Below are 27,193 nucleotides of genomic sequence, written 5' to 3' on the forward strand. Positions count from 1 at the left end.
TTTAATGTTTGTGTGTGTGTGTCATTAAAAGATAATCAACACTATCCACTATAACAGTGACATCAACAGCCCCCACCCCTTAACACTGACCCCCCACAGTGCCCTGTCCCTTAAAATTGGACCTCTACAGCAGCCCACCCCTTTACTTTTGACCTTTATAGCAGCCTTCCCCTTTAACAGTGACTTTCACAGCATACCACCTCCTCGACAGGGACCTCCACAGGGGCCTGTCCCCTTAACAGTGGCCTTTTCCGGATCGGGGGCGTGTCCTTTTGAACAGCTCACTCTAAGACAGCAGCACTGTACTGTCTGAGTGTGAGTGGGAGAAAGTCACCCTCCCTACCACCCCTGCAGCTGACAGAAGTTGATTTTTAACTTCATATTTTCAATCCCTGTCGGCTCAGGAGTGGAGGGGGGCGTGGCCTAACCAGATTAGGCCGTGGCTTAGCGGGACCTAGAAGTTTATTTTTACCTTCATTTTTTCAATCTCAGTCGGCTGAGAAGTGGGAGGGGGCATGGCCTAACCGGATCTGGGGTGCGTCCTTTTGAACAGCTCATTCTAAGACAGCAGTACTGTTCTGTCTGAGTGTGAGCTGCAGGGAGAAAGTAACCCTCCCTCCCACCCCTGCAGCTGACAGAACCTTCATTTTGTCAATCCCAGTCGGCTCAGGAGTGGGAGGGGGCGTGGACTAACCAGATCTGGGTGTGGCTTATTGGGACCTAGAAGTTGATTTTTAACTTCATTTTTCAATCTCAGTCGGCTGAGGAGTGGGTGAGGGCATGGCCTAACCGGATCGGGGACGTGTCCTTTTGAACACCTCACTCTAAGACAGCAGCACTGTGCTGTCTGAGTGTAAACTGCAGGGAGAAAGTCACCCTCCCTTCCCACCCCTGCAGCTGATAGAAGTTAATTTTTACCTTCATTTTTTTCAATCCCCGTTGGCTCGGGAGGGGGGTGGCCTAACCAGCTCAGGGGCATGGCTTGGCAGGACCAGGGTGTGGGGTTTTAAGTCTTTTGAGGGTGGACACATTGTGGCAGGGGGCGAGTCTGGGCTCCTTCCTGCAAGAGTGACGCCCCTCTGGGTACCTTACTGGCTCATTTGCATACAAAATAAACTGGATTTTCAGAGGATAAAAACATCTATTGCTGGAACAAAGGCACATCTGGAAATAAGGTACTAAGTGGCTTTACTTCAATAGCGATTATCCTTGTGACAGATTTCCTTTAAAGCTCTCCTACAGCAATGAAGAAAAATGGCTGGGTTGTTATGGAAACCTGGAGTAAAACTGTGTATGTGGAGGCTGAAGGACCTGCAAGCTTTTATTGGCTGATAAGGGTCATGTGACCAAGCTTCTATTGGCTAATGCATTTTTTTGGAATATCTCAGGAACGGTACGTCCTAGACTGAGAGCCGAGACCTGGTCTAAAACCTTCCCGGACACCTGATGTACATGTGTGCCAAATTTCGTGATTGTAAATGCGACGGTGCGGATTCCTTTAGTGGACATACATACACACACACACACACACACACACACACACACACACTCAGCTTTATATATTAGATAAATAAAAAATCAGCAGTTAAAAGGGTTGTGCCGCTAATATAAATGTAGCCTGCCCAACAGATATCACTGTTATATCGCTTTCCCCAAATACCACCATTTATCAAATCTGCCTTATTCAAAAATTATTAGCCTACTATTGGACCCTGTGGCAAATCAGTTCCGATTTTCAGTTGCTATTGGTTACGTCCTGTAGCGGAGCTTTCAAATGTAGGACGTAGGAAGCCTCATTGGTAAGAACAAGTGGTGAAGTTAGTGTCACATGTCATGCTGATGTCAGGACACATCTCACTGCCCTATGGCATGATGGGACAGTAGTCATATGACAAACCGGGAAGTAGGACTCAAGTATGGGCGATAAGAGAAAACTGTAAATGAGGTAAATAAAAATAAAAAACAATTCAAGGAGGAATGGGAATTAGAGTACTTGAAGAAAATACACTTTAGATTAAAAAGTAGTTTATGGCACAACCCCTTTGAAGGTGTATTCCCATTTGAAACAATGGGTGCATATTACTAGGATATACCCCCATTGTCTGATGGGTGGGACCCACACCTACACCAAGAACGGAGTAGGGAAGGTGGTGGCTGGAGGACCCCCAGGTTTCCCCGGGTCCGGCAACCACCAAGCACTCTCCCTGCAGTAGTGAAGGGCAGCGTACCACGCTTGCATGGCCACCGCTCCTATTCATTTCTATGGGGCAGACGGAAATAGCTGGATTTTTTTTTGGGGGCGATTCTGGGGTCGTGGTAATTTGTGAGTCACACGGAGACCCCAATCAGTTGAATGGCTGCACTACTACACAGAGATCTTTGGTCATGCGGCAGGTGTCATGGCCAGGATCATCACATAGCCCCTGCCTAGTGGGGGGCCTACTCCACAGGCATTAATACAGTCCCCTTTTCTAGTTAAATAAGCTCCAACTATTCTGGTAAGGCTTTCTGCAAGATTTGGAATTCCCTTCTTTGAAAATAAGTGGCCTATCCCCCCTCTCCACCAAGCCTTACAGTTGGCACTATGCAGTCAGGCAGGTAACATTCTCTTGGCATTCACTAAACCCAGACTCGTATATCAGACTGTCATATAGAGAGGTGTGATTCGCCATTCCACAGAACACGTTTCCACTGCTCCAGAGTCCAGTGGTGGCATGCTTTACACCACTCCATCCAACGCTTGGCAATGTAAAGCATGCATGCAGTTTATGTGCGGGTGGTAATGCCAGAGGATGTTTAGACCTCTGCAGTTATGGGGTCTGCAGAGTGTTGGTGACTTCAGCACTCTGTGATCCTGCTCTGTAACATCACGTGGTCCCCACTTCATGGTTGAATTACTGTACTGTGGTTCCTAAACGCTTCCACTTTGAAATAATGGTGGATTATCTAGGAGGGAAAAAAATGTAAGGAACTGACTTGGTCTCCTATTACAGGACCACACTGATAGGCAGGCTGCATGGCTAGTGACTGGATTTTATACACCTGTAGCAATGGGACTGAATGTAACACCTGAATTCAATGATTAAGACACGTGTCCCAGTACTTTTATCTATATAGCGTATATTGTACTGACTATAACAACTTTCAGCCACAATTGGGAGGTTAAACTTTGGCCTAATGATATCTGTTCTGTTGGGTTGCACCCAAAGTAATATTTCCACCCTTCAATTCATACAATTTATTGAGCAACATCACGTGAAAGAAAAGCAACAGTTATCATTACGTTGTCCTCCCAGTCTGACTAATCTGATGTGCACATCACAGAACACTATATTGGAAACACCCTGGCTACCTAAGGCTCCGTTCACATAGCTTGTTCCTGCAGAGGAGCAGACTGGTGGAGTTCACTGTATCCAGCATAGCCAGATACTTCTGCGCACCATTGACTAATATGGGATCCGACTGCTTTGCGGTATAAATGCCGGCTTTCAGACGGACAAAAAGCCCTGCCAATGTTATGCAATCTATAGGACTACCTTACTGCTCAGCAGTTTGCTAGCCTTATGGATTCTGGTAGCATACAGAAGAATACATGGCACCCCTGTAGTGACATGGTGAACATAAGACCAGGCAACCATAACACCTTAGCACCTTTCAATTGGTATCATTACTTCAGCTTCTTCAAATAAGTTTACAGACAACGTACAGCAGACATCCTTGTTCCCAGGAAAGACTACATTTACACAAGGTGGGGTGCAATTTTGTGGCTTCAAGCTGTCAGCTGTCTCTATGACATATAAATATATTTGATTAGTGACAGTGTATGGTGCTGGGTTATACACAATTATCCAACCAAATGGTTAGTTTATAATCTGTGACATGGGGGGTCCGATGGCTGACACAGGGGCATGATGGCTTACATGGGGGCATGATGGCTTACATGGGGGGCTGATGATGGGGGTTGATGGCTGACATGGGGGCTAATGGCTGACATGGCGGCATGATGGCTGACATGGCGGCATGATCTGAGGTCTGATTAAAATTGGGGGTCTGATTGGGGCTGTGAGCTGAGGTCTGATTAACATTGGGGGTCTGATTGCTGCTCTGACCTGAGGTGTAATGAAAAAATATTTCTTTCTTATTATCCTCCTCTAAAACCTAGGTGCGTCTTAGAGGGGGAAAAATACGGTCCTCAAACCAGCGATTGTCTGAAGCAGAGAGAAGATACCAGGACCACACAGAGGAGAAGCCAGCTGCTGCAGACAGGACCAGGGCCAGGTGAGCTGCGAGGGGAGGGGGGGGGGGGGGGGAAGGGGGGCGCCAAAATGTAGCTTCGCTTGTGTTAGCAAATATCCTTGCACCGGCCCTGCTTACAGGTTCAAAGCTATGTAAAGAGCTTAATAAGAGACTTATCTACTGAAGGGCAACGGAACAAGTTTGACTAATTTCTGGGGCATAAGAGTAAGTTGTCTATCTCAGGGATCTATAACGCACTTAGAACTACCTGGGAGGATCCTTTAGTGGTGAATTTATTCAAGAAATGGGAAAATCAACTGGGGGATGACAGAATTAGTGGCAATTGCTCGGTCAGCTATTCAGGCATTGTATAAAGCAGTCCCTAATGAGAAGATGAGGGAAACCCAGTTCAAGATACTTTACCGGGCAATATATGGGTTTGACTTACAGTCTTCATTAGCTAGACCCGATAGAATTACTGCTTGTCCAAAATGTGATACTCCAGGGACAGATTTGTAGAACGGTCTTTGGGCGTGCCCCAGATTGGGCAGATTTTGGTCTCAAGTGTTTTCAATACAGAAACGGCTCGGTAATAGCCGGTCTGAACCATCGCCACTATTAGTCATATTTCAGGCAGAAGCAAAAGAGGCAACGGAAATTGAGGGGGGCAGAGAGAAGAAGGGTTTGTCTGTGCTTGATCATAAGATATTGTTGGAAGCAAAAAGATGCATATTGTCATGGTGGTTGTCAGCAGACATCCCCAGTGCTGAAATGTTGCTGGGTCGAATCAACCATTTATTTCATTTAGAATGGCGTGATGCTACCACCAGGAAAGAAATACTGGGGGGAAAAAAAATTTGTACAAAAAAATGGAAGATATTTATGTTGCATTATGTTCCCAAATCAGAATACTCCACACTGATGGAACCCTTTAAACTCACAGCGTGGTACCTACAAGAAGATTTGAAGGGACCTAAAAGTTTGAATAATGGTCCTTACAAGGGAAATAGATTAGATTGGGTTATTCCCAGAGATGGAGATAGTACTGATATTGAGAGTGGCCGAGACGTTCAGGGAGGACAAAAGAGGGGAGAGGGACAGGGTAAGATGGGGAGTAAAATAAAAAACTGTATGTTTGGCTTTGACTGGAAAGAATTCTTTGCAAACTGTGAATTTAACAGATATTTGCTTTATTGAGTTCATTGTCTCCAATATTGATGTTTTATGATTCTGTCTTTTGTCATGCCAATAAAAAATGTTGACAGAAATGTTCCACAGGTGTTATTACATGTGGAATCAAAGTAGTTACTAAAACCGACATGTCAGGAGAGGTGACAGGTCCTCTATAAAAGTTGTATTTTATATGACAAATGACATACTAATAGTTCAGCAATCACTGGATCATACAATGAAACAACATGTATGCTGTGCCCTGTAGTACCTGGCTAGAGGTAGGGGACACTCTGGAGACTGCTGTCCCCTCGGGGATGCTGATGGCTCAGGCACAGCACTGCTAGACCAGTAATGATGCCATTTATATCTGTACCACTGAGATATATAGATCCACTGCATAAACAGCGACGCTCCTGCTCTGCTTCAAGGGGGGGTGTAAAAAATGTCTCAAACTGTTTGTGACTTTTTAAAAAGTAATTGCGCCAAACTTTTGGTCGCAAGTGCCCTCTGCACTTTGCTAAAAGGGGGTGTGCTGAGGGAAGGGTGGGGGCTGCTGGATATGCTATGTAATACTGGATCACCATTAATGTAATCCAAGCTCAATAATGGAACCCCGAATAATTCAGTCGTCCCTGTGCTCAGGTCACAGGGCCAGCACCATTACTAACAAGTTATTAGCCACCAGCACCAAGATATTAGCCATCCTTCTGTGCACACGGGGACAGCACCTGGCATCGTGGAGGAGATGGTGTCTGATAGACTGGCATTTTATATTCCGCCTGAGACCTGTGGGGGATAGTGCCCTATACCATCGGGGAGATTTGGTTGTTTTGCGGGAGGCGCGTATCCATTTTAAAGCCATCCTTACACCTCTCTCTGAGGTCTGCCCATATATCTTTGTGTGAGGCCACCTAGTACTACAGGGAGCAATAAGAATATCCTTCCTGAGACGACTTGGCCTGTGGCCTCTTTACCTAATATGCACTATACGACTTCTATTGGAGGATCATATCCTTGTGGGATATCTGATCAGTACTAACAATTCTGTTTCATCTGTATGCCAGGATATTAAATGAGGCAAAGACCTCTATGGTTTCATGTACACTATCTACTACTACTGTATCTAGTACATGGGATCATTTTTACTGTGTTCTGTGTGAATGGTAAAATGACATTTGGAGATCTCCCCATCTGTCTCCTTATGAGCCATTTATGTATATCTGGTGGTCTTATGGTACCATTATATATGTATTATGTTGTGTATATATGCGATAGCCCATCCAGATTTGTGTAATCCTGGTGTTTATCTTCCCTACAGTTTTGTGTGGTGGGTTGTCACCCCACATTGATACCTTAGGGTCCAGCCCATAGGACAGTTCTCATCTTTTTATCCTTGACGGTTGTGCATCCACATTTTTGGCGGTCCCATTGACTTGAATGGGACCGCTAACCATTTTTCGCGGACAAGAATAGGACAGGTTATATTTTTTTGACGGACTGGAACCACGGACGCGGATAGCAAACGGTGGACTATCCGCATTTTAAACGGCTCCATAGAAATGAATGGGTCCGCATCAAAAACACTAAAAGCAGCGGAACAGATGCGGAAACAATGGCCGTGTGCATGAGGCCTTATTCACACTGTCAGTGATTTCCATCAGTGATTGTGAGCCAAAACCAAGTGTGGGTCAGAAACACAAACAGCTGCAGATCCTTCCCTTATACCCTATGCCTGTGTGGGCACCACTCCCGATTTTAGCTCACAATCACTGATGGAAATGACTGACCAAATCACTGACTGTGTGAATAAGGCCTTAGTGTCCAGGACTGATTGTGGATCTACTGGCCCAAACACACAGCATCATAGAGATCTAGAAATGTGTCTGTAATATGCTCATAACATGCTTGTGTGAAACTGGTCTATGGCCAACTTTACTCTGAAATCTGAGGGTAATGGTTCTTGGCATAATAATTCCTTGGTATAAAATTTACAGAATGGGGACCAGCAGATTGCTGATGGAAGCCAGGGACCCAGAGTACTGGAATGGAGTGGGAGGCAGCTGGTAAGACTCTGTAATGTGCCAATTCGTTATTATTCCTGTTACAAATGAATTACTACCATTTTAATCTGAAGGTCCAGATGGGCGTTACCGGTTGTAGGTGTGTCCTTGCACAGTCTGACACTACCCAATCAGTGCTGTCTATGTCAGAATGTGCAGGGACACACCCTCAACTAGTAACACCCTACTGGATCTTCAACTTTTAATGCACAGATAAAGATAAAATTTTGCGTACAAAACATGTTTTTCCGTGTTCCTGTGTATTCGTGTAGCACCATCGGCCACTGCAGGTGCTAAGCTGTTAACAAACCTTGCCGTTTCACCTCACACCCTTCCTCCTATTTACATTACTCAGAAGTCTCTGTTTGCTCCAAGCTCACCTCGCTCTCGGTGCTGTATGTGTAATTACCATCATGGCGGTTACGGGAGACGGAATTAGCTAGCAGATGCAAACAACCACCTTTCTTTTCTTTAACAGTTACTGTCAAACTCAGTTTGAAGAGATAATGGGAACAAATCCGAAATTAGGACATGCAATGAAGTGTGGAAAAGACTTTGTTAAATGCAATTATATTAGCTGGTTGCAAAAAATATATAAAAAAATGATACAAAGGTTTGACGTGTCATACTGTGTTATCAGGTTACAGGTTTGCATCCCACCCATGAGGAAGTGCTGAAGACCTACACTTACATCCTTCTTTTGCCAACACCTCCACACTGGTGTGAACAGAGTCCTATGTCTTAATGACATATACAGTGAAATTCCAGCCCAGAACAGACATACAAGAAGAAATTTCACCGTATGGACCTAAACTATTATGGGGAATTTCACAAAGATCAAAAGCAGAAGACATAGACAAAGGGAAATTAGATTGATAAAAGCAAATGTCTATATCACGGATCAGTTATATATGGAGAGCTTGTCCTACTCTTGTCTGAAAAATATAGTCCGTGGTCCTATTGTGTTTAATGGGTCTGCACAAAAACACATGCCATACGGATGCTATCCATGTGTCATCCGTTTTTGCAGATCAGTTGTTGTGAAACGTCACAGAATGCCAATGACAATTATGACAACTTTCTGCATCCCTTTTTTTTTTTGTGGACCACAAAAACAGAAGTAAAACAGACCGATGTGGAATAACTATAGATATACACAACAGACAGAAAAAAACGGAATCACAGATCCCCTAAGTGCAGACAGCAAAAAACACACACGGTCATGTGCATGAGGTGGAAGGGTGTATTCACACAACTGTATGTATTTTGTGGTCCGCAAAATGCAGATCCACAAAAAATACGCATGACATCCATGTTGCATCCGTTATTTTTATTTTTTTGCAGATCCACTGTAACAATGCCTATCCTTGTCCACAAAACATACAAGAATAGGACGTGTTCTACCTTTTTTGCGGAATTACAGAACAGACATGGATGGGAACAGCACACGGAGTGTTGTCTGCAAAAAATGAGGATCAGATGTGGACCAAAACATGGTCGTGTGAGAAGTCATGGCCGGACTGGGGGCGCAGCCTTAGGGGAGGGCAGCATGACGGGGGTTTGGTTTAGGGAGACCCCAGTGTGTAGGTTAGGTGGAGTTAGTGGGGATGGGAGGAGGATCGTTGGAAATGGGGGGATTGGGTGGTTTAAGCTTAGGGGTGTGGCTATAGGGTTAAATAGGGTAGCTGAGGTGAGACCGGGGGCCATTTTGTCAGGATCCAAAAGAGCTCCCGCCCACCCTCCCTTGTTTTATGGGGGTGCGGTGGTGGTAAAAAAGGGGGAATGGGGCAGGTTATGGTAGTTTTGGTGTCACGGTGGCTGTGGCGGGGGGAGGTCCTTGAAGTTGGTCATATTCACAGAGGAGGATGCTGGGAGGGCTCCATGGTTGGGGCTGGACTCCCAGTGGTGACGGATTTTAAAGGGGCCATTCAGTGGTGCTTCTGAGCTGGAGGACAACGGCTGGAAGCAAGATGGCTAACCCACTGGGGTATTTGCGGTTGTTTGGGGGCTTCAAGGACTTCCCCTCGGGGGGGTGGAGAATTGTTATTTATTATATGTTATGTTATATGTTAATAAAAGACGGCTGCTGTGGCCGATTTATTCCAACCAAGGTGTCCGTGTGTCATTTTGGGGGGCTTGTTGGGATGTGATAGATGTGAGGGTTGGTGATGGGGTTTGGAGTGAATAGAGGGGAGAATGGTTAGGGGTCGAACGGTGGATAACCAATACCACCGTCATGGGGTCCTTAGAGCACTTTCACACAGTGACATCAGTGATTTTGAGCCAAAATCAGGTGTTGCTCTAAACACAGAACAAGTGCAGATCTTTCCCTAATACCTTATGTCTGTGGAGGCTCCAATCCTGGTTTTGGCTCACAATCACTGATGGAAATCACTGACCAAAACACTGACAAAGCACTGTCTGTGTGAAAGCAGCCTAAGGCCTCACTCACAAGACCATATCAGATGTTGAGTCCACAAAAAAACGCTGAGAATATGGAAGGCTTGTGCATGCGTTCCATTTTAGGCATCAGTTATGACCCACAAAAGGAATAGGACCAGTCCACAAATCACAAGTTTTTATCAAACCTATGAAAAATCTAACCAGAGACATGTGACTCTAAATTTTGCGCCTTCTCTTCAAGCATTATATTTGAGGATGGAAGTCACAGCACCTTTAGACAGCATCATTTGTCTGTGGATCTAGCCTCATGTTATACGGAAGTGAAATAAGTACATTCACTCTATACATGACATGCTGGAAAGTATAAAACAGAGGCATCATTCACTGTGGTCACGTGTCCCAAGTAGAAGACACCAATGAGAACAATGTGCACAACTTGGGAGTCATAGTTTTTCTTACAGGGAACATGCCATGTATTTAAGATTCATAATTCCATTTAGTAGAGGTGTACACAAATAATACAAAAATTAGCAAAAGCAAGCACAGGTGTATGTCTTGTCTGAAGGTTAGGAGGTATATGTAGTATGGCGTTCTCAGGGGTGCACCCAGCCTTCCTGCTGCCTGAGGCGGAAACTTAAACGGCGCCCCCCACCCCCATGCCAATTTCTTAACCTAACCCCTTTGCCACAATGAAAGCGCTCATTGCCCATGGCCCTTCCGCTGCACCTCTCTTGCCCCTACCTGGTGCTGCCTTAAGGGCGATCGCCTCACCTGGCCTCATTGGTGGTGCCCCCCTGGGTGTTCTATATTTTACATGGAGAATAGTTCTAACCATACCAAGTTTGTGCACCTTTGGGGGGGGAGGGGGGGGGGGGGTTTGACAAACTTCCCACATGGGCAGACCTGTAAAGGGAAGCATACTTATCTGCTTCCCAGCATCTTCGCTCCTGGCCTCGGCTGCTGTGCTGGGTCACTGGTAATATGCAAATCATGTCTGGTGCAATGAGGGCGTCATAATTGCTCTTGTTGTACTCAAGCTCCACTCATTTCTGTGAACAACTCCTCCTTTGCCACTGCCTGGCCCTGTCAATAAAAGCAGCCAGGGAAGGCCACAGAAAGGAGTGGAGCTGGGTGCAACAAGAGCAATGGTGAAAGCCAAAAGGCCTAATTTGCATAATACGAAAACATATCATAATTGGGAACAGAGCCTCAGATCAACAAAAGAAAAACAGCGTTTTAATCAGGTGAACCACAGCTATGTGTCTATACGAACAGTTGGATAGGGAGGTCTATAATGACAAGGTCTGTTCCACAGGACTGGTACATAGAGATGGCCAGTTTGCAGTGTTCGCCAGCGAACACATGCGATCTGCCGTCTTAACTGACAAGTCCAGCAAGGCACAGGTAAGTCCTTACCTGTGCGCGAGCCGGTCTGAAATGAAATGCGGTCTCTGGGAGCAGGCAGTTCCGAGAACGGCCCCTGGAGGCTGTTCTCAGAACTGCCTGTCCCGGAGACCGCATTTCATTTCAGACCGGTGTTCTGCAAAATCTCTATACCTTGCGAAAAGTCTATACCGGAAGTGACGCGGCTGCACAGAAATCAGCTGGAGGAGGATGTGCGTGGCGCTGGGCAAGCGCACATCCACCGGCTTAGCAAAGAATTATTGCAGCGCCGCGATAGCAGTACTTTGTACACCGCGCGTGCGCACTTAGGGGTATAGAGATTTTGCAGCGCAAAATGTTTCATCAGATCTCCCTACCCCTGAGTGCGCACGCGCCCACAAATCATCAGTTGCAGTTCATCCTTACCGCAGAGCTAAGTGCTGGATACCGAGCTCACCACATAGTAGAGCTGAACTGCAACTGATGATTTGTGGGCGCCTGTGCACTCAGGGGTAGGGAGATCTGATGAAACATTTTGCGCTGCAAAATCTCTAAACCCCTTAGTGCGCACGCGAGGTGTACGAAGTACTTCTATCGCGACGCTGCAATAATTCTTTGCTAAGCCGGTGGATGTGCGCTTGCGCGGCGCACACCCTCCTCCAGCGGATTCCTGTGCGGCCGCGTCACTTCCGGTGCGGCCGCGTCACATCCGGTATAGACTTTTCGCAAGGTATAGAGATTTGGCAGAATACCGGCTCGCGCACAGGCACAGGTAAGGACTTACCTGTGCCTCGCCTGACTTGTCAGTTAAGATGGCAGATCGCATGTGTTCGCTGGCGATCACTGCTGGTACATTGCAAATATGCTGCCAATATCCAAAAAGGGGTCAAACAGTGAGTCCATAAACTACAGCTGGTAACAGACCTATGATTAAGTGTGGCTTCATAAATAAAAGCATTAAACCTGGACACCTAATACATTCAGAAACTGGAGACGACATGCTTTGTTCTGACTAGTGAATAGCACAACAAAAGCACCGAATATCATACAGAGCCAAAACTGCGTCACCCTGTACGGACCGTAAATGTGGATTACTGTGGGTCAGGTTTTATGCTATCACTTTGAGGTGTGGTGCCTGGCTGTAACCATTTACCTCCTCCAGGGAACTAGTTTAGTTCCTGAGGAACCACTGAAAAAGAGGACGTCAGGTCTGAATATTAGAGATGAAAGTAGCCCCCTAGCTAGCAAATGGAGGAAAATACCATTGTGCTGGGAAAACTGCACAAACAAATCAGTCTGGTCCATTTAGGAAATCTATAGATCCACATGTCTCTCTTAAGCCTCATGCAGACGTCTGTGGAACACGGTCCGTGAAATTCCGGACTGGCATTGCAGGAGCATTGGTTGCTATGACGCCGTGCGCTCCTGCAATGCCAGTCTGGTATGTCATGGACCGTGTTCTACAGACGTCTGCATGAGGCTTTATGGTCTTAGGCCTCATGCACACGATCGTTGTTTTGGTCCGCATCCGAGCCGCAGTATTTGCGGCTTAGATGGGGACCCATTCACTTCAACGGGGGCAGCACTCCGTGTGCTTTCCGCATCTATTGATTTGTTCCGTGGTCCGCAAAAAAAAATAACCTGTCCTATTCTTGTCCGTTTAGCGGACAAGAATAGGCAGTTATATTAATGGCTGTCCGCGCCGTTCTGCAAATTGCGGAACGCACACGAACGCCATCCGTATTTTGCGGACTGCAAAACACACAACGGCCTCTAAGGGTTACATAGAATCATAAATCAATATATGCTATGAGACCCCGGCAGTGCTGGAAGTTCAGGACGGGAGCTGCGCTGCAAGTCTGGAGCGTGACACTTGCTCGTCTGAAAGCGGCCTAAGTGGTGAAATTGCGTCGGTTTTTTTCAATTCTACCCTATTTGGAATTTTTTGACAGCTTCTCACTACATCATATGCCATAATAAACGGTGCCATTGCAAAGTACAACTTATCCTGCAAAAACAAGCCCTCATGCAACTATGTAAAAATAAAAATAAAAAATAAAATTATAGCCCAGGAAAGGCAGGGAGTGAAAAACGAAAATGCAAAAACGAAAAATTGCCTAGTGTGATGCTGTTAAAGGGGTTATCCCACAAATGTAATGGGGTTGTGCCAAGTTAATAATCCATTTCCCATCCACAGAATATAAGATAACTAGCTGATCACTGGGAGTCTGACCGCTAGGACCACTGATCACGAGGATGGGGGTACAGTTCCACCTTTTTTAAGGAGCAGCAGATCATGCATGCGCTCAGCAGCTCCATTCATTTCAATAGGAGTTCAGGAAATAGCTGAAGGCCATTCTTTGCTATCTACAGTAGCATTCTCATAGACTCCATCAGAATGAAGGAATGGGACCTGTGCCTATGGGATAACTTATAGACTTTGCACAACCCCTTTTTGTTTAAAAAATAAAAACAACAACTAAACGTTTGATGTGTCAGTGTCATATAAATGTTTTTGATCATTTGATCAGTGGGAGTCCGAGTGCTAAGACCACATCAATTACTAGAACAAGGAGAAAGAAGCACTCAGATAGAGCGCTGCCTCTCCTAACATCTGAAGACTTTCAACAGAAAGTCTATAAGCCAGTCTTCAGTCCTTCTTCCGCAGCAAGGAAAGAGTGCACTCTGTGTAAGCACTTCTATTTCCTTGTTGTAGCAATCAGCCGGGTTTCAGCACTCTGATCCTCACATTTTGAGTGCAGGTTCACTTTAAAACTCTTTCTATACCTCATTTACTCACCTATCTGGAGGACTTTCTTTCCATTCTGTGGGTAGTATGTAGTTCATGAAGCACCAGCATCTCCCACGATGCACTGCAATTAGCTTGTTAACTCTATCCACCCTTGCATAAAAAAATTGTCTCTCACATATAGCCCCAGAGATGAATATGGCATGTAATGCCTCCACAATTTCTTTCCTGAAGGTCTAGAGAGATATAGCTATATATTTGTAACGGACAGTGAATGTGGATCCACTGGATAAACTAACCGGTTTGGCTTAGGGGTAAACCTAAGGGTGTTGTACTGGCAGTCCCCTAGTTTTCGCCCCTTTAAACTCTATACAGGTATCTGACCACAACAGGTGAGCCATTAGACCACTACCTTTTGGAATAGTCCTAGTGTAGTTGGTGGCAAACCCACAAGGGTCAGAGACACCTATGAGAAGGACCAAGCAATACTTGTGGTCAGGAAACAGGCAGTGGTCAGGGCAGGCAGAGTTGATGCTATCTGCAAAACAATTTGAGATCAAGACAGGCAACAGCAGGTCATCACGGTACATAGGCAGAAGTCAAGGCAGGGAGAGACAAAGTCAATAAACTGGCAGAGTATGGTACACAAGCAGACTAATAGAAAAAGCACACCTTCACTCATAAACTAGCAAGCCAGAACCTAAAGCTCAGGCACCATGCCCTGGGGATGGCGCCTTAAATACACAGAAAAATCAACAAGAGAACAAGCACCCCAAGGACAGAGGAGGGAGGACCCTTGCTGGTAGGAGCAGGGCTTGGTCTGCTAGGAGAAGACATGAAGGAGCAGTAGGAAAAGGGCAAGAGATGCGGCAAGTGTGCCCGCCCCAGACAGTGGTGAGCATGGAGCACCGACATAACAATACTTCCATGAATTAAGAAGTAGGGATGAATGAAAGGTGTCTGGGTCGCTTCTCCTGCTTCACAATGAGATCACACCATCAGCACTAAGTGCAGGAAGACAGCAAGGAAGCTACTGAGCTTGTTAGTCTACCACTGAATGGAGGAGAAGGTGGATCAGAAGGATCAACAGCAGAGGGTGCCATCGGAGAGGAAAAAAAGTAATGTAAACAAAAAAAAAACTATTTTTATTGCAATAATATTTAATTCAAAATACGTTGCACAGCGAGACCTTTTGTGGGATAATCCTTTTCTGACCGACGTTCTGTATGCTGGTCTTAATCTCTGTCCCACTGGCATGGGATGCACCACAATTATTATGTGGTGCATGCCTCTGAATATTTGTGGAGAATCTCTGCAAGCCCTAGCATACAGGGGTTTACTAAAGTGGACCAATATCAATAAATTTCAAAGGCATAAGGAGTAATCACACGATCCTATGACAAGTTATGCAAGGTGGCTCCAAACTGCTGTGACAGCAAAACGCGAGTTCATCGGCCATATACGATCTGTTGTGATTCTTCTCTATTCATAAGCCGGTGGGTCTGAGTCAGTAAGGTTATTACATTGCAGAGTTTATCATCCTTGCATTTAAGTGATTAGAAAAATATTTTTTATAACTCCTTAATTTCATACTGCAATGCGCTAAAAATGTATTTGCTACAGAAAAAGTATTCCCAAGCTCCTATACGTTGATCTCCAATAACATTAAGGGTACGTCTACACGGCCATTTTTTCCCGCGACAGCCATCACGTGACCAAAGATCGCAGTGTAGCAGGGCTGCCATAGAAATAAATGGGGTCGCGTCAAATGTGGGAGTCGCACCTCGGCTCTATTAATTCGTATAGTAGCCTCTCTACACTGCAGTCTTTGGTCATGTGACAGCTGTCGATGGCATAATCACGGTGTAGACGTACCCTAAAACCACTGACAGGTGACGTGAATTACATTGACATCATCACAATGGCAGCCTTCAAGAGGGGTGATGTATTAGGCAGCAAGTGATCCGTCAGTTCTTGCAGTTGATGAATTGGAAGGAGGCTCACTGATGCACGTGGGGTGTAAGGGCTAGCCCCAATCCCTCATAACTGCTACTGTAGCATGAATTACTAAAAACATTCATTCTGACTATGATGGAAAGTCGTCAGAACTCAGAGCATCACAGCCTGCTGCTTGTGTCCATACTGACTCTAACAAATGCGCCTGCAATGGGCGGGCAAGCATCATTTCTGAACTATGGAGCAATGGAAGAAGGTGCCCTGGTCGGATGAACGACATTTCTGTTTACATCATGTGTGATGATTACCTGGGGAAGATACAGCACCAAGATTGACTGTGGGAAGAGGGCAAGCTGGAGGAGGCAGTGTGATGCTCTGGGCAATGTTGTGATGAGAAACCTTGGGTCCTGGCATTCATGGGTTACTTTGATTCAAACCACCTACATAAATATTACTGCAGACCAACTACTGTCAGCAGGATAATGTGCCCTGCCAATTTGGAACAACTGTTGAAGAATGTTGTAAAGGAGTTTTCCAGGCCCACGATTACCTTTTCTCAGGATAGGTCATCAAAATTGGTGGAGGTCCAACACCTGCACCCCTTCAATTAGCTGTTCCCTGCAGCCCCTTGGTACAAGAGCTAGCACTTAGAACTGAGCCAGAAGGACAGGTCCATTTCAAAAGTAGTGAACGTTTCAGGTTACTGCAGCTCTTCTGCCATTCACTTCAAAGGGAGCGGATTCATGGAGGTCCCAACTCACAGCTTACAGGACTGGTCACATCTCCTGACATACAGTACCTGTTTTACTAAGTACATCTGTTCCCTATACAATCGCAATTCTGGAACATCTTTGCTTATGTTGAGCTGTTCCTCTATTATTCCAGCTAGAAGATCATGAATAAAGGTACAACTGTGTGTTAACTAGGGTTGTCCCGATACCGATACTAGTATCGGTATCGGGACCGATTCCGAGTTTTCTCGGCGGTACTCAGCCGCCGATACCCCGCCCCGATACATAAATAGAATACTTTTTTTTTTTCCCGCAATGAATATTTTTGCGGCCCGGCAAAGATGCAGCACTGTACTCTTACACCGGGCCCCGCCGCTCACCAAAGTATTTATAAACGTGAATCCTTATCCTGTTATTAAGTTGAACTAACGCTGCCCTCTCCCATGTTCCCCTGTATCCCCCTGTATCCCCACAGCACTTACTTAAGCTTCCATAGCAGGCAGAGCAGACGGCAGCAGTAACGTCACTCACTGACGTAGAGCGCCTGCTCCGCCCACTTTATGAATGAAGCAGGCGGAGCAGACGCGCGACGTCAGTGAGTGACGTTACTGGTGCCGTCCGCTCTGCCTGCTATGGAAGCTTAAGTAAGTGCTGTGGGGATACAGGGGGATACAGGGGAACATGGGAGAGGGCAGCGTTAGTTCAACTTAATAACAGGATAAGGATTCACGTTTATAAATACTTCGGTGAGCGGCGGGGCCCGGTGTATTGGGGGACACTGTTGTGAGGGGGATCTCTGGATGACATATAGCAGTGTCATCCACAGATCCTCCCCATAACAGTTCCATCCACAGATCCCCTATAACAGCACCATCCACAGATCCCCCACCAAATAACAATGCCATCCTCAGATCCCCCCACCCCATAACAATGCCATCCACAGATATCCCACCCCATAGCAGTACCATCCACAGATCCCCATAACAGTGCCATCCACAAATCCCCATAACAGTGCCATCCACAAATCCCCATAACAGTGCCATCCACAGATCCCCCATAACAGTGCCATCCACAGATCCCCATAACAATGCCATCCACAGATATCCCACCCCTCAGCAGTACCATCCACAGATCCCCATAACAGTGCCATCCACAAATCCCCATAACAGTGCCATCCACAGATCCCCCATAACAGTGCCATCCACAAATCCCCATAACAGTGCCATCCACAGATCCCCCATAACAGTGCCATCCACAGATCCCCATAACAGTGCCATCCACAGATCCCCATAACAGTGCCATCCACAGATCCCCCATAACAGTGCCATCCACAGATCCCCCATAACAGTGCCATCCACAGATCCCCCATAACAGTGCCATCCACAGATCCCCCATAACAGTGCCATCCACAGATCCCCCATAACAGTGCCATCCACAGATCCCCCATAACAGTGCCATCCACAGATCCCCCATAACAGTGCCATCCACAGATCCCCCATAACAGTGCCATCCACAGATCCCCATAACAATGCCATCCACAGATATCCCACCCCATAGCAGTACCATCCACAGATCCCCATAACAGTGCCATCCACAAATCCCCATAACAGTGCCATCCACAGATCCCCCATAACAGTGCCATCCACAAATCCCCATAACAGTGCCATCCACAGATCCCCCATAACAGTGCCATCCACAGATCCCCCATAACAGTGCCATCCACAGATCCCCATAACAGTGCCATCCACAGATCCCCATAACAGTGCCATCCACAGATCCCCCATAACAGTGCCATCCACAGATCCCCCATAACAGTGCCATCCACAGATCCCCCATAACAGTGCCATCCACAGATCCCCATAACAATGCCATCCACAGATATCCCACCCCATAGCAGTACCATCCACAGATCCCCATAACAGTGCCATCCACAAATCCCCATAACAGTGCCATCCACAGATCCCCCATAACAGTGCCATCCACAAATCCCCATAACAGTGCCATCCACAGATCCCCCATAACAGTGCCATCCACAGATCCCCCATAACAGTGCCATCCACAGATCCCCATAACAGTGCCATCCACAGATCCCCCATAACAGTGCCATCCACAGATCCCCCATAACAGTGCCATCCACAGATCCCCCATAACAGTGCCATCCACAGATCCCCCATAACAGTGCCATCCACAGATCCCCATAACAGTGCCATCCACAGATCCCCATAACAGTGCCATCCACAGATCCCCCATAACAGTGCCATCCACAGATCCCCCATAACAGTGCCATCCACAGATCCCCCATAACAGTGCCATCCACAGATCCCCATAACAATGCCATCCACAGATATCCCACCCCATAGCAGTACCATCCACAGATCCCCATAACAGTGCCATCCACAAATCCCCATAACAGTGCCATCCACAGATCCCCCATAACAGTGCCATCCACAAATCCCCATAACAGTGCCATCCACAGATCCCCCATAACAGTGCCATCCACAGATCCCCCATAACAGTGCCATCCACAGATCCCCATAACAGTGCCATCCACAGATCCCCCATAACAGTGCCATCCACAGATCCCCCATAACAGTGCCATCCACAGATCCCCCATAACAGTGCCATCCACAGATCCCCCATAACAGTGCCATCCACAGATCCCCCATAACAGTGCCATCCACAGATCCCCCATAACAGTGCCATCCACAGATCCCCCATAACAGTGCCATCCACAGATCCCCCATAACAGTGCCATCCACAGATCCCCCATAACAGTGCCATCCACAGATCCCCCATAACAGTGCCATCCACAGATCCCCCATAACAGTGCCATCCACAGATCCCCCATAACAGTGCCATCCACAGATCCCCCATAACAGTGCCATCCACAGATCCCCCATAACAGTGCCATCCACAGATCCCCCATAACAGTGCCATCCACAGATCCCCCATAACAGTGCCATCCACAGATCCCCCATAACAGTGCCATCCACAGATCCCCATAACAGTGCCATCCACAGATCCCCCATAACAGTGCCATCCACAGATCCCCCATAACAGTGCCATCCACAGATCCCCCATAACAGTGCCATCCACAGATCCCCCATAACAGTGCCATCCACAGATCCCCCATAACAGTGCCATCCACAGGTCCCCCATAACAGTGCCATCCACAGGTCCCCCATAACAGTGCCATCCACAGGTCCCCCATAACAGTGCCATCCACAGATCCCCCACATGACAGTGCGTCATCCACAGATCCACAGATCCCCCAAAACGGTCACATGACATTTAAAAAAAGTATCGGTATTCGGTATCGGTGACTACTTGAAAAAAAGTATCGGTACTTGTACTCGGTCCTAAAAAAGTGGTATCGGGACAACCCTAGTGTTAACGGTTAGGGATGTGTCCCTTCGCAGTCTAAGACTAGCAGCACTGATCAGACAGTGTTAGGCTACTTTCACACCTGCGTTCGGGTGTCCGCTTGTGAGCTCCGTTTGAAGGGGCTCACAAGCAGCCCCGAACGCAACCGTCCAGCCCTAATGCATTCTCAGTGGACACGGATCCGCTCAGAATGCATCAGTCTGCCAGCGTTCAGCCTCCGCTCAGCGAGCGGACACCTGAACGCTGCTTGCAGCGTTCGGGTGTCCGCCTGGCCGTGCGGAGGCAAGCGGATCTGTCCAGACTTACAATGTAAGTCAATGGGGTAGGATCCGTTTGAAGATGACACAATATGGCTCAATCTTCAAACGGATCCGTCCCCATTGACTTTCAATGTAAAGTCTGGACGGATCCGTTCAGGCTACTTTCACACTTAGAATTTTTTTCAAACTATAATGCAGACGGATCCGTTCTGAACGGATACAAATGTCTGCATTATAGGAGCGGATCCGTCTGAGCAGACATCAGACGGACCCGCTCTGAACGCTAGTGTGAAAGTAGCCTTAGACTGTGTAAGTGCATTTCAAGAAAAGATGTTCCAGAATTGTCATTTCTTGTGGAATACCACAATTTAGAGACGAGTAATGACTGATGGCAGATCTTATTCAAAGAATCTGCTGGTAATGTCTTGGTGCCATTTACCAAAGAACACCTTCAGAGGTTATGTGGAGTCCAGGGGCGTAACTACCATAGCGGCAGACCATGCGACTGCTATGGGGTCCAGGGTAAGAGGGGGCCAAGTCTTAGTTGGGATTATCTCCTCTTCTACTGGAGGTGAAATCTTGGTCAGGACTCTACCCTCTAAAGCAGTGGTTCTCAACCTTTCTAAAGCCGTGACCCCTTAATACAGTTCCTCATGTTGTGGTGACCCCCAACCATTACATTTTTTTCCTTGCTACGTCATAACTAATTTTGCTACTGTTATGATGACCCACCAAAAACATGCACAGACAATAATAGACCAAATGTTAATTCAAATACACAAGTATTCATTCATAATCACAGACCTTTAGCATAAATACTAAATATTTGTAAACCAAATAAATAACTTTAAAATAATAAACAACAAATACCCCCAAAAAATAAATCAGTGGTGCTCACAGTACCCCCCCCCCCCCAAAAAAAAAAAAAAAAAAAAAGAAAAAAGTGGTGCTCAGGGTACCCCTCAAATAAATAAATCAGTGGTGCTTCAAGTCCCCCCCAAATAAATAAATCAGAAGTGCTCAGGGTCCCCCAAATAAATAAATCAGCGGGGCTTCAGGTCTCCCCCAAATAAATAAATCTGCGGTGCTCAGGGTACCCCCAAATAAATAAATCTGAAGTGCTCAGGGTCCCCCAAATAAATAAATCAGCGGTGCTTCAGGTCCCCCCAAATAAATTAAGCCTTGCTCAGCCAAATAAAATTAGCCAGGTTCAATTAAATCATTGGTGGCAGTGGTGCTCAGCGGCGGTGTCATTAACCAAAAAACTCGGACCTCAGCAGACAGGAGGCCCGACTTACCCGTCCAGACGTCAGGCTCCTTCAAGCACAGGCAGTGATAGGACATCACTTCCTGTGCGCGAGGATAAGGGGCCGCTGCCGTTGTGCAGGCGACCCACAATAGGAAACCTCAGGCGACCCCCCGGAAAGGGCCGATCGACCTCCAAAGGGGTCGCGACCCCTAGGTTGAGAACCGCTGCTCTAAAAGGAACAACTTTTAGCAAATGAGGCAGTGGAAACAATGGCCCAAGGGTCACTGAAAATGGTTTAGGCAGAAACCCTTCAGTCCTGTGTGTGTGGTGGGGGGGGGGGGCTGGTTTTATCCTTGCTATGGGCCCTTACTTCTCTATGTACGCCACTGGTGCAGTCCATGCCTCAACTGGCCCAAGATGATTTAGTGGCATGAGGGGTCTTACTAAAGGGAAGCTGTACATGGTATCTGAGCTACTGACAGCAGGTTATAGAGAAGAGGAGCTGATATATAGTTTTGGAGGAGAAGTCAGTAGAACTTACATTTCATTCATGTAATTTCCTGCTCTTTCTGGGCTTTGAAGTCAAGGAGATGGTCCCATCAGTGACTGACAGCCTTCCCTCTATGACTGTGTATACACGGATAGCTGTCAATCACTGACTGAAGATAAGGAGATGATCCTATCAGTGACTGACAGCCTTCCCTCTATGACTGTGTATACACAGATAGCTGTCAATCAGCTCCTCCAGCTCTATAACATGCTGCCTGCAGACTGCACTGGATTTTCATGGTGACAGGTCCTCTTCACTGTCATGGTTGAGCGGAGTATAGACCTCAGTAGCATACAGGTACCACTAGATGATACAAAATGAAGTAATTAAGTTAAACTACCAAGAAACAGGAATGAGAAATATTCCTACTGAAGTGAACATTTTTGTTTCTGAAGACATAACAATAGCCAACGCCATGGCACTAGATTCCTTTGGCAGTTATACTTTTAACCTAATCCCTAATTATTAACAAGATTATAAAATGTCTCAAGCAGATGAGAATATTTCCAAAACTTCGGGATCATTCAGCCAATATGGACAAAAAATAAACCCCTGCCATAAGTGTGCAGGAAGAGGCGGGAGGAGACCTCGTCAGTTATATGGCCGTCTACTTCCCTATTTATGAGTCACTCATTTAATTACAGTAGTAAACAGGTCTTCAAGGGATCTGAAAACTGTGCTGTCCATAAAGGGTAGACTGTGTTTGCCTGACGTGTCCTATCAAGAGCAGACGTGAATCCAGGAACGATTCTATACCGGACACTTTCAGTTTTCACTTTATGGACCAGAATAAGACGTTCTACTTTTCTGAGGGCAGAGGAACAAGCTTATAGATGCTCACAGAACACTGTGTGCTGTCCACATCGTTTGCAGCCCCATTGAAATGAATGGGTCTGCATCCGATCCCCAAAAAATGCAAGTCGTGTAAATGCCTAACTGGAAGAGTGTAAATATGCAAATGCTAAATTTTCCCCTCCCCTTAAAAAAAGTGCACCAAAGAATGCCATATGTACTGTAACTACTATCATGAAAAGCAACATTTTTTTGTTTATTTCATTTATTTACCAGTATTTCAGTGTGCAACCACTGCATAGGCCATAAAACAGCTTCAGACTGGAGCAGCTCTCAGTGCCTTACTCCCAGCGGGAAGTAACAGCTTGATCCCCAGGAGAACTAAAAATAAAGCCTCATGCTGTGTCTCTGCATCTGTGGACAATCTTTTGGGTTCATTACCACCTCAATGCAAAACCTCAGCCATTGCATACATTTCTAAACCTGGCTGTATAAACATACACAATCACATTTGGTGTAGCTTGCATGTTTATTTCAATGGCGAGACATGAATAAGCAGTAAGCGACTTACCTTCCGTGGAAAACAAAGAATCGGAGATGTTGAAATCCAAAAGCCCAATCTCTTTGAAATTGGTTAGACATCTGTGTGTATAAATGCAGCCTAAAAGCCCCTGACGCTGTCCGGTAATAGTTACTATAGGTTAAAGGGTTTAACCAACCAAAAGAAAAAAGACAATACTAATTTATGAAAGTAGTACTGTTCTCGTCCCTGCCAGACCAGAAGCAATGACATTTTCTTTGGCCTTAGTAGTAACATCTGCAAAAACAGCATGTGACCACGGAGCCAATCCGGTGACACGCCGTTCTTGCACATGTAACCACCTCAAAAGGGGCAAGTTTTTTTTTTTTTTCTACACTCTCCCCTTTCTGCTGCCTGTGATACATTTTTAATTTTGAGTGGACAACCGCTTTAATTTCCAAGCCATCGTAATGACTATTAGTCAATGTAAACATAGATAAAGATCAAGAATAAAACTGTAGTTTACCGTTAATCCTGATTGATCCTACAAAATTATAGTGATTGGTGTCACAATCTATAAACGTTACAGGTAGCAACATTTACAAAGGGCATTGCTGCCTGGCAGGCAGCAATCGGCAGGACTGTTGGTAGACAAGAATTACAGCCACCATAATACTCTATGGTGGTTGAGATCATCCTCCTTATGGTTTTTAATGTATCACATGGATCCTATATATGGCACCAATTGCCTGCTGTGGGCTAGCACTGTAACAACAAGCACCTCTGACTACACAGATATTTCATCTCACAGTTACATATCCAATCATAGCCAACATATGGTGTATTAGGGTGGTATCACGCGTAGCCACAAAAAGCTGTGTGTGACACCATCCTTACTAACAATACATCTGTCAGCCCCATGTTCCCCTCTAGAAGAATGCTACACATATGTGGCCAAAGCCAAAGAAAAAGGTAAGAGTAATAATGTGCTCTGAATTTGAGGTTTCTGTAACCCCTACCAAAAAGAATAGCAGGTCCAGATACCAGGGAATCTGTCAACAGTGTTGGCCATGCTAAACTGCCTAAAGCTAGGTAGGAGCCGGAAGAATAGTAAGAAGAAGAAGTTTATTCTGGCAGGTTCTGCTCCTGCAAGTGCACAGGCGGTGGCGCTTCGCTGACTGCTCTCTGCAGTCAGCTGCTTTACCACCAATCCCCTCTGAGTGACACCTGTAATGGTCTCCTGAATGCAAAAACTGTCACTCATAGCAGGGGAAGGGGCTGTCAACTAACTCAACAAGAAAGCAGAGGGCAATTCACAATGAAGCTCTGCCACCCAGGGCTCCAGACCAAAAAAAATATCAAGTAGCCATTGGCTCCTAACCTGAAAAATTTAGGAGCCAAATTTAAATTTTTAGTTGCCAAATCTAAAATACATATAATTACGGTATAATAAAAAAAAAAAAAAAGGTGACAAAAAAAATGGCAAATTGCACGTTTTTTGTTTGTTTTTCTGTTACGGCGTTCAACGCATAGGAGATATTTTTAAATATTTTAATAGTTCGCACTTTTTCGGGCGTGGCGATTTAAAATATATAAACAATAAAAAAATATATATGTAAAATTAGGCAAGGGGGTGATTTAAACATAATATTTGTGTTTTTTTTTAACCTTTTTATTTTTACGTAATAACTATTTCCCCCCTTTTAGGGGCTAGAACCTGGGATCTTTTCGTCCCTGCTGCTCTGTGCTGACTATGGCAGCCAGGGCTTCAGTAGCGTCCTGGCTGCCATGGTAACCGGTCGGAGCCCCAGGCTTACACTGCTGGGGCTACGATCCGAACTGCCACCAATGAGGAGGGGGGAGGGGACCCTGTGGCCACTGCCACCAATGATTATAATACTTGGGGGGGGGGGGGGCACCACCAATGATTCTACTTTATAATACTGGGGTTGGGGGGGGGGGGGGGGTCGGTGTGGCACCTGACGGGTTAATAGCGGCGGATCGCAGTGCGCAGTCATAGAGGCTGGGTGTCGGGTATGGGATATGGCCGGCACCCGCAGCGCAGCTTGCGTTTGTATTCAGGCATAAACTATATTCATTTGTGGCACAGTGGCCACAGCCCCTCCCCTCCTCCTCCTCGCTTCTATCAGTCCATTGGTGGCAACGGCACAGGGGGGAGGGACTGCCTCCTTCTCCCCTGTGCTGTTGAGAAGAACATGGCACGTGCTGACAGCAGCGCGTCCCATGTCAGTTCAACTCGTGTGTGAAAGAGGCAGTGGAGGGTCTAGGCGCAAATGGCGACAAGACTACAAAGTCTTGTCGCCATTTAGCAATTCTAAGTCGCATTGGCGACCATTTTGGTCGCCACCTGGGCAGAACAAAAATTTATATTCACATTACTCTTGATAATAAAAGTTATGTTTGTACTGCTCTCCCTGGCCCTTAGTGTTGTCAGCAGTTTAGCATGGTCAGACTGCTGACAGACTCCCTTTTAGCTGACCATACATATAAAATATATGTCGGCTGAAACCATCCGTCTCATACGCAGTCTTTTAGAAGTTATTCGGGAGCACTGCCTGCTACAATTGTATTGTTAGGTTGTATCTTTTCAGCCGTTATAGCTGAAAACACAAGTGATTGGCATGGTCAGTTTAGTCTGGCATGTTGATGGTTGGATCGTTCATTAATGTCTGGAGATCTGTGTCACTGATGTAGAGAACTTAATGGGAACCTGTTGCATGGATTTTGTGTATAGAGCTGAGGACATGGGTTGCTAGATGGCCGCTAGCACATCCGCAATACCCAGTCCCCATAGCTCTGTGTGCTTTTATTGTATAAAAAAAACGTTTTGATACATATGCAAATTAACCTGAGATGAGTCCTGTCCCTGACTCATCTCACCTACAGGACTCATCTCAGGTTAATTTGCATATGTATCAAATCATTTTTTTTACACAATAAAAGCACACAGAGCTATGGGCACTGGGTATTGCGGATGTGATAGCGGCCATCTAGAAACCCGTGTCCTCAGCTCTATACACAAAATCCCAGTGATAGGTTCCCTTTAAGGAATTATTGCTACTTTTAGTACGGTGACATGGTGACATGTATTGCTACTTCTTGTCACTGCGATAATGCGACGGTCAATGCGATAATGCGACATGCTGCAACAATTCAAAAAAATCCATCCAAGCTGTTTCAGCATGTTGCATTGCGACACCAGTGACTAACATTACCAAAAATGCAGTGCGACTTTTCAGCGCCACATCGCCATATGGCCCTTAGCACTAGGGTGCCTGATCACGTCGTGGTTGAGACGTGGTAGCCACATGCAGATTACCGCTAAATGCCCCTGGCGAGGCACATATACCATAAACCATGTGCTTCACCTGTTCTTGCAGTAAAACTAGGGCAATCAGCAGCAGTCCAGACCCTGTTCTAGCAGCCGTGTGTACAGGCACCAGAGACATCCACAACCATTCCAAGTGCAAGATCTCAACAGACAAATCCACTTGACTGGAAACCAATCTGAAAATTCTTCTAGTAATAATTACTAATAAGGTAACAACTGTATGATAGAAACAATGGGAGGAATTTATTATGCCCCTATACTCCAAAATTCTGGTTTCAAAAAGTCACAAAAATAGAGCTTTGTCACATTTTGGACTTATCTGAACAATTGTTTTGCGACATTCTGTTTTGAAAAATGGATGGAAATGTGAGCATGGTTAGCCTGTCAAGCTGATA

General features: G+C 46.0%; 1 protein-coding gene across 1 annotated transcript in view; it reads right to left on the reverse strand.

The window, feature by feature from the left end:
• Positions 1–27,193, reverse strand: part of MAP7 (microtubule associated protein 7) — a 167,444-nt gene that overhangs the window by 132,953 nt on the left and 7,298 nt on the right. The window lies entirely within an intron of this gene.

This window comes from Bufo bufo, chromosome 4 (genome assembly GCF_905171765.1).
Source record: "Bufo bufo chromosome 4, aBufBuf1.1, whole genome shotgun sequence".
In the NCBI taxonomy this organism is placed as follows: domain Eukaryota; kingdom Metazoa; phylum Chordata; class Amphibia; order Anura; family Bufonidae; genus Bufo; species Bufo bufo.